At 35.0% G+C, this 8,225-nt stretch overlaps 1 long non-coding RNA gene across 1 annotated transcript; it reads right to left on the reverse strand.

Moving 5' to 3' along the window:
- Positions 1 to 613: 613 nt before the first annotated feature.
- LOC134267307 (uncharacterized) lies at positions 614 to 5,056 on the reverse strand. The gene is made up of 3 exons (XR_009992131.1): positions 4,977 to 5,056; positions 2,297 to 2,381; positions 614 to 823 (listed from the first exon to the last, which is right to left on the reverse strand). It is a non-coding gene; the product is annotated as an uncharacterized LOC134267307 (long non-coding RNA).
- Between the last annotated feature and the right edge of the window lie 3,169 nt (positions 5,057 to 8,225).

Below are 8,225 nucleotides of genomic sequence, written 5' to 3' on the forward strand. Positions count from 1 at the left end.
TAATGCTTTATGATAAGTGAAAAAAAATTACATAAGGCCAAGCTTAAAAAATTCTTTGTTTGCAGTTGCCGACCTATAATTTTTAGTCTGAGTAGGTAGGTAGGCAATTTTTTTTTTTTTTTTGAAAAAAAAATATTTCCAGATCTTTGTTAGATAACATAAAATAAAGTTTTTCATAGACCTACTTTACATGAATAAGCTGCACTCTTGGTATGACTGATAAAGAAAAAAATTGAAAATGAAACAGTTTTAATATCCTGAAAAATTGGAGAGAAAAAAAATATTACAAAATGGTTTAAAAAAGTTTGGGTCGGGTGCATTTTCAGGGGGTCGGTCGGCTGCAAACAAACAATATTTTATTTTAGGCCTAATATAAATAATGTTTTCAGCCTTATTATGTCATTGAGAATATATTACTACATGTATCTCATACTAAGAACCCTGCTTTAAGTTTGATTAGTTTGAGAGAAAACATACTCTTTATAATAACCAAAATATTTGGGAGAGATTTTTTTTTATTTTGATATTCGACCTAGAAATTGGTTGAAGATCATTGCAGACCCTCCACGTAGTCCACCCCATTGCACAAAAGCTAGATTACACCAGGCAGGGGAGAAATATACTCTGGACTACGATTTTAAATAAAGATATACAGTAGATTTTGATACTGACCTTTGACCTAGAAATTTGGTCCAAGGACACTCTTCATCCACTATCCACAGGCTCTCTGTAGTTTAAGTTTGAGAGAGAAATATGCTCAGAACAAGTGATATCAGATGGAATGATGGGTAGACACTGTCTTAGGGCATCCACAGAACAGGACCTAAAAAAAGTGCAATATATATATATGTATTACAGTATAGAAACACATGTACTTGTATATTAATGACTTATCATATGCTGCATTGGACACATATGATTTTATCATGGTTAAAGTATACATGCATCTTATGAGTAATTTTATACCGGTATTGCATGTACGCTCAGTTTATTTAAGAAATAAATAACAAGTTTACAAACTTCAATGGGAGAGATACCACAAATGTATATATAAACAAGTAATTTGATTTTCTTTTTTTTTTTTACATATATTGTCCAACATTATTTACAATCCATTCATCATGTTCATAAATTGGCTGATCAAAATTCAGTCAGTTTTAGATCTATATGATATACCATAAAGGATTTTCACATTTACAAAAGTTATTCCCCTTCGCAGGGTCGATCTGGGGTCAACCGGCTTAAGACGCTGTTTTTGAGGGACAATATCTTAGAAATAAAATCAGTATGAACATATTCATTATGATTTTCATGTTGCCCCCATACTCTGCCAATACAGATACAGATTGTAATTGTCCAATATTTTTGAAGATTGAAAATATTAACCAGTAACTTACAAAGGACAAAGTGGGAAAAATGAGCGATACGCCAACAATTGGAGAAAACTCTTAGGAATGTGAAATTCGTCTTGCTGTTTTTTCATCCATATAACCTTTTAGTATCATAAAATTTACCAAAATTTAATACTTCAAACAATTTCATTGAATATCTTTAAAATAAAGGAAACTCTAAAAACCTAGTGACTTGCAGAAATTATTCCTTGGAGAGAAAAAAATCTATCATATTTCATATAAATATGTGCGTAATGAGCCTTTTTTATTCATTTAGAACATACGGTATGTGCCTCATTTCCCCAAGAAATTTTCAAAGACAATGGACTATCTGTAAGCAGAAATAATTGCTGTTTACTTACATTGGAAAAATTTATGAAAATAATTAATTTCCTATTTTTTTTATTTTAAATAATTCTTAGAATAATTTAATCTATTAAAAATAATCTATCTGACTGTAAAATAACATTTTTCATAATCTTAATCTATGGGCAGATCACTCTAACTTCATAAAACTAACTGATATTAAAGTAGAACTCTTTAGTGTGCAGTTTTTAGAGCTTCCTTTAAGTAATCAAAATACTGACCAGCAAGAAATCAGTTAATAAGCATTTCCTTTCTTTCATTCAAATTTTTGGAGAGATCTCAGAGTTTTTTCCTGTTCAATTCAGGTTCGAGACGACAAAGTTTTATTGAAGTGTATGTATTAGAGAACTGATTGTATGTCAATCATAGCAATACACACATAACATGGAGGGGGCAAATTGTTTTAGCCCTAGCTTTTACATAAAACTTCTTGTAGCTCACAGCTGATATACCACAGTTCAGTATTTAAATAAAATTTAGAATCTTTTTTTTCAGGCAATTGTCAAATACATACGAATCATGAATGAATTACCACTTACCAAATGACCACATCCTGAATCATCATACATTTTCTATGATTTTATCTCACTGGTTTTCTTTTAAAGTCACACAGTTTTCTTCTCTCTGAAATGATAAATTATGTCCAGGTACTATTGCATTCTAATTTAAACTAATTATGTAATAGCAGTAGCAACAACCAGAATGGAAGAGAAAATAACCAGAAGTCTCTGTCGAGACTGTAGCTCTACTGGTTTGTACTTATCAAAAACTGATGCACAGAATTATGTATCTTAGTATCTATAGTCTACTTGTGTGCCAAGTTATATTGAAATCAGACTAAAATTTAAGGAGTAGTGTTTGCAGACAGACGGACAGACGCCGGACGCTTTATTATCGCATAATTAAGCTCTACTGGTCAGAGACCAACAAAACAAGATGCGCTTGTGAAACACAGCAACAAAGTTCGAAAAAACAATTTTTTTAGCATACAGGTCACAGTCAAGATCACTGACACATAATCATTGTCCTTATTGCCCTTTGAAAGCACTTCATTAGTGGAGTATGCATACTAATTTAAAGTAAATATGAAGCCACTATCTCGACATATAGTTCTAAAGTTATGGTGAAGGTTTAAGTTGACAACAGACACTCAGACAGACACACAGATATACAGTTATGGCAAAAGTTTGAACATTATAACTTGGTATACACACAGCCACTTCGAGGTATCAAGGGTAAAATTCACAGCACAGTGGGACTGGCGGACTGCATTTTGACTTCGAGGGATCAAGGGTTTCGAAAGATCAGAAGTTCGAGAAATCAAGTGCAAATCTGCTTAGTTATATAGTGGAAAAAATCGGGACAAGAGACTCACTTCAAGCGAAAGAACTTCCGAGAAATCGAAGTTCAAGCCATCAAGAGTTACCTGTATATACAGATATAAGAAGCATGTTATTATTTGCAATTTTGACCTAATGACAGCTAAATCTGTTCGGTAAGACAATACCGTGTACATGTATGTAAGTAGTTTTATTGTGCATGATTATTTACTTATTTTCTTGATCTTCTCAACTTGAAGTGTTCTGTATTTTATTACCAAGTTTGTAATAAACATAATGAAACATTCCCTTTTCCACATCACATCCTGTATCAGACCTTCGACCAATATCAGCCCTAGGGTCTCTGTCCCTCTGGCTGAAATTGGTGTCTCGGGCTAGGATGCGATATGGAAAGGAGTATGTATTATTTGCTATACATTGACCTACTCAGGTCAATAATTGTGAAAAAACTGATAATTCAAGCTGATGATTCATTTGCATTTCATGACATACTATCAATATTAATTCACTATTACGATTTTCTTTTTTTACATCTTCATCTCAACAGGTTAGACATTACAAAAAAAAATCTTTTGAGCAGTAAACTATTTCAATAAACAACAAGAAAATTTTGATGTAACCATCAATTGTCGCCCGGGAAATTTTCAAAGTAAGGCCATTCCAAGTTTTTTCTATGTTTAGCGTCCGAGTGAGCCTTGGTTTTTGACACCCCATATGAGAAAAAACACACAACAACAGGAGTCCTGAAATTGATAAATTTAGTCGAAATTTGTTAATTTTGTAAATTTTTCCAAATAAATCTGTACAGTAAGTTATATTGGGTGTATTGTAAGCATTTAATCCGTTGTTTTTGCTTAAGAATAGATATTTCTTCTATTAAAGAAGTTTAGTTAGGTCAAATCATTTGAAGGACGTCATTTTTATGACTTTTAAGCTTGTATTAATTTTTTGTTTTGGTTTGTGTGTTTTTTTGTGAAAAGGTAGGTAGGTTTTGGAAAGATGAGTGGACGCTAAACAGAGAAAAAACTTGGAATGGCCTAAACAATGAAAATGAGCCTTGATGAAAATGAGTCTTGATCAGCAAACTGCTTCGATATGTGTAAAAAGGCATGCGTCTAATTGATGGAGACGATAGTCGCAAATATTTTTAAAAACTTGTAGTCGAATAAAATTCAATCAAAAACGATACCATTTTAAACTTGATCAATTCCTCAAGTAAATGTTGGCTGCATAAAATATAAATTTAAGTTAGACACACGCATCATTTATATTTAAAAATGTATTAATTTTCAATTTTAGAATATAAAACACGAACTAGCTGTGCAGAGTACGTTTTTATCCGAGAAGTAAAATTCGATATTCTGAAAAAAGGGACCTGTCGTTGTTTCGATAGTAAATGATAAGTAACTTTATATATCAAATATGAAAAACATATACATTTTTACAGATAAACTTTATGGAAGTAAATATATTATGTATCTCGTAATTTATAAACGGAACGAACATTCTGATTAACAATCTTTTCAATGTTTAGAAAACCTTTAATTCTATACATAACTACTCCCACACCAATCCCCATACACCAACACTTAAACTTATATGTATAGAGCAGCCCGGTCCTCCGGGCTGCAATAAAACAAACTTAATCTCTTCAGAAAAGAGGACAGGCTTTCACCTACATTCACTTTTTTATGTATATTAATTTTCCCTCCATATCATCGTCATGCATATGATTAGGGGTTATGCTATTCGCTATGTACAATCTGTTCTGATGAGGATATCCTTCATGAATAATCGGATAAGCTGAGATTGAAGACACTTTTTGTAAAAATATCGATGCTTTTATCAAAGTTTTGAACCAAAAATATTTAATTTATACCTTGCCATAAGTCGTAAGTTCCAAAAAAAAAACAAGAGTTGGCTCCCAAAAGTCAGAAAACACATGTGGTATTCAAACCGGATGTTATACAGTCTGAATTTAATTACGAAACCATGTTCGGTGTAACTATTATCATCCGGATAATTTGAGCGGGGTTTAAAATTTTTTTTTTTTAGTTCCGAAAAGTATTCATTATACCCGCACTTTCTAAAGAAAGTTCGGGTATATTGTTGTTACTCATGTCCGTCCGTCCGTCCGTCCGTCCGTCTGTCACACTTTTCTTCCCTGAACTCCTCCTACATTTTAAACAGTAGCTTAATCATCTTTTGGGAGATGGTTGGTGGGGTCATGTAGATGTGCAGTAAGGTTTCGGAATTTTGATATTGCCCCGGGGGGTCAAATGGGGGTCGAAAAATGACGTTTTTTGTGCAAAAAGCCCCGTCTTCCCTGAACTCCTTCTACATTTTACTCAGCAGCCTAATCACCTTTTGGGGGATGATTGGTGGTGTCATGTAGATGTGCAGTAAGGTTTCGGAATTTTGATTTTGCCCCAGGGGGTCAAATAGGGGTCAAAAAATGACGTTTTTTATGCAAAAAGCCCCATCTTCCCTGAACTCCTCTTACATTTTACTCAGCAGCCTTATCATCTTTTGGGGGATGATTGGTGGTGTCATGTAGATGTGCAGTAAGGTTTCGGAATTTTGATTTTGCCCCGGGGGGTCAAATGGGGGTCGAAAAATGATGTTTTTTATGCAAAAAGCCCCGTCTTCCCTGAACTCCTTCTACATTTTACACAGTAGCCTAATCATCTTTTGGGAGATGGTTGGTTGGGTCATGTAGATGTGCAGTAAGGTTTTGGAATTTTGATTTTGCCCTGGGGGGTCAATTGGGGGTCGAAAAATGACGTTTTTTATGCTAAAAGCCCCGTCTTCTCTGAACTTCTCTTACATTTTACTCAGCAGCCTTATCATTTTTTGGGGGATGATTGGTGTTGTCACGTAGATGTGCAGTAAGGTTTCGGATTTTTGATTTTGCCCCAGGGGGTCAAATGGGGGTCGAAAAATGACGTTTTTTATGCAAAAAGCCCCATCTTCCCTGAACTCCTTCTACATTTTACACAGTAGCTTAATCATCTTTTGGGAGATGGTTGGTGGTGTCATGTAGATATGCAGTAAGGTTTCGGAATTTAGATTTTGCCCCGGGGGGTCAAATGGGGGTTGAAAAATGACGTTTTTTGTGCAAAAAGTCCCGTCTTCCCTGAACTCCTTCTACATTTTACACAGCAGCCTAATCACCTTTTGGGGGATGATTGGTGGTGTCATGTAGATGTGCAGTAAGGTTTCGGAATTTTGATTTTGCCCCAGGGGGTCAAATGGGGGTCGAAAAATGACGTTATTTATGCAAAAAGCCCCATCTTCCCTGAACTCCTCTTACATTTTACTCAGCAGCCTTATCATCTTTTGGGGGATGATTGGTGTTGTCATGTAGATGTGCAGTAAGGATTCGGAATTTTGATTTTGCCCCGGGGGGTCAAATGGGGGTCGAAAAATGATGTTTTTTATGCAAAAAGCCCCGTCTTCCCTGAACTCCTTCTACATTTTACACAGTAGCCTAATCATCTTTTGGGAGATGGTTGGTTGGATCATGTAGATGTGCAGTAAGGTTTCTGAATTTAGATTTTGCCCCGGGGGGTCAAATTGGGGTGGAAAAATGACGTTTTTTATACAAAAAGCCCCGTTTTCCCTGAACTCCTCTTACATTTTACTCAGCAGCCTATTCATCTTTTGAGAGATGGTTGGTGGGGTCATGTAGATGTGCAGTAAGGTTTCGGAATTTTTATTTTGCCCTGGGGGGTCAAATGGGGGTCAAAAAATGACATTTTTTATGCAAAAAGCCCCGTCTTCCCTGAACTTCTCCTACATTTTACACAGTAGCCTAATCATCTGTTGGGAGATGGTTGGTGGTGTCAGGTAGATGTGCAGTAAGGTTTTGGAATTAAGATTTTGCCCTGGGGGGTCAAATATGGGTCGAAAAATGACGTTTTTTGTGAAAAAAGCCCTGTCTTCCCTGAAGTCTTCCTTAATGTTACTCAGAAGCCTAATCATCTTTTAGGAGAGTTAAATATTTTGAAAATTATGTAAAACATCAACGTCAAGGGGTAAAAAAAGTACGTAAGGGTTGCCCGCAACCCTGTGTCTCGCCTGCTGTCGCTGTGGTTAGTAAGAAATGATTGTCTGATAAACTGAAGCATTATACAAAAATATCTGTAAAAGAATGGAAACAATCCTGAAATACAATAATAAAGAAATGGAACAGCTGACTTAATATCTAATCCCTTGGCGATTATATTGGCATTTATATATATATACATATACCCTGTAAATTCACAAATTATTGTGATGTTTTTATTATTGCGAATATTGCAACGTGTTATGAGTCGCAATAATTTGAACTTGCATTTTGAAATCAAATCCACTGTATATGTATCAAGTCATTCATGCAGAAAATGTAGGTGAAGATTACCTAATTATGGTACTGATATTGTTGGTTACCCATGATGTGTAGACTGACAAATTATCATGCCACTATAAGTTATAGTTGCTGAGATATGGACCTCCACCATAAATTTATGCAAAGTCACTCATGCGGAAAAATGTAGGTCAAGATGACCTAATTCTGGTACAGGCGTTTGTGGTTACCCATGATGTATCCACTGACAAATTATCATGCCACTATAAGTTATAGTTGCTGAGATATGGACCTCCACCATAAATTTATGCAAAGTCACTCATGCGGAAAAATGTAGGTCAAGATGACCTAATTCTGGTACAGGCGTTTGTGGTTACCCATGATGTATCCACTGACTAACTATCATGCCACTATAAGTTATAGTTGCTGAAATATGAACCTCCATTATCAATTTAACCAAAGTCATTCATGCAGAAAAATGTAGGTCAAAATGACCTAATTCTGGTACTGATGTTGTTGGTTACTTATAACCTGTACAATGACAAATCATCATGCCATTATAAGTTATAGATGCTGAGATATGGACCTCCACCAAAAATTTAACCAAAGTCACTCATGCAGAAAAATGTAGGTCAAGATGACCTAATTCTGGTACTGACGTTTGTGGTTACCCATGATGTATCCACTGACTAATTATCATATCCCTATAACTTATAGTTGCTGGAATATAGGTCTTCACCATAAATTATCATGAAAAAACTAAGTCCAACTTAAGGAAAA

This window comes from Saccostrea cucullata, unplaced genomic scaffold (assembly GCF_032062105.1).
Source record: "Saccostrea cucullata isolate Sc308-1 unplaced genomic scaffold, CSIRO_AGI_Scuc_v1 ctg1642, whole genome shotgun sequence".
Lineage (NCBI taxonomy): Eukaryota > Metazoa > Mollusca > Bivalvia > Ostreida > Ostreidae > Saccostrea > Saccostrea cuccullata.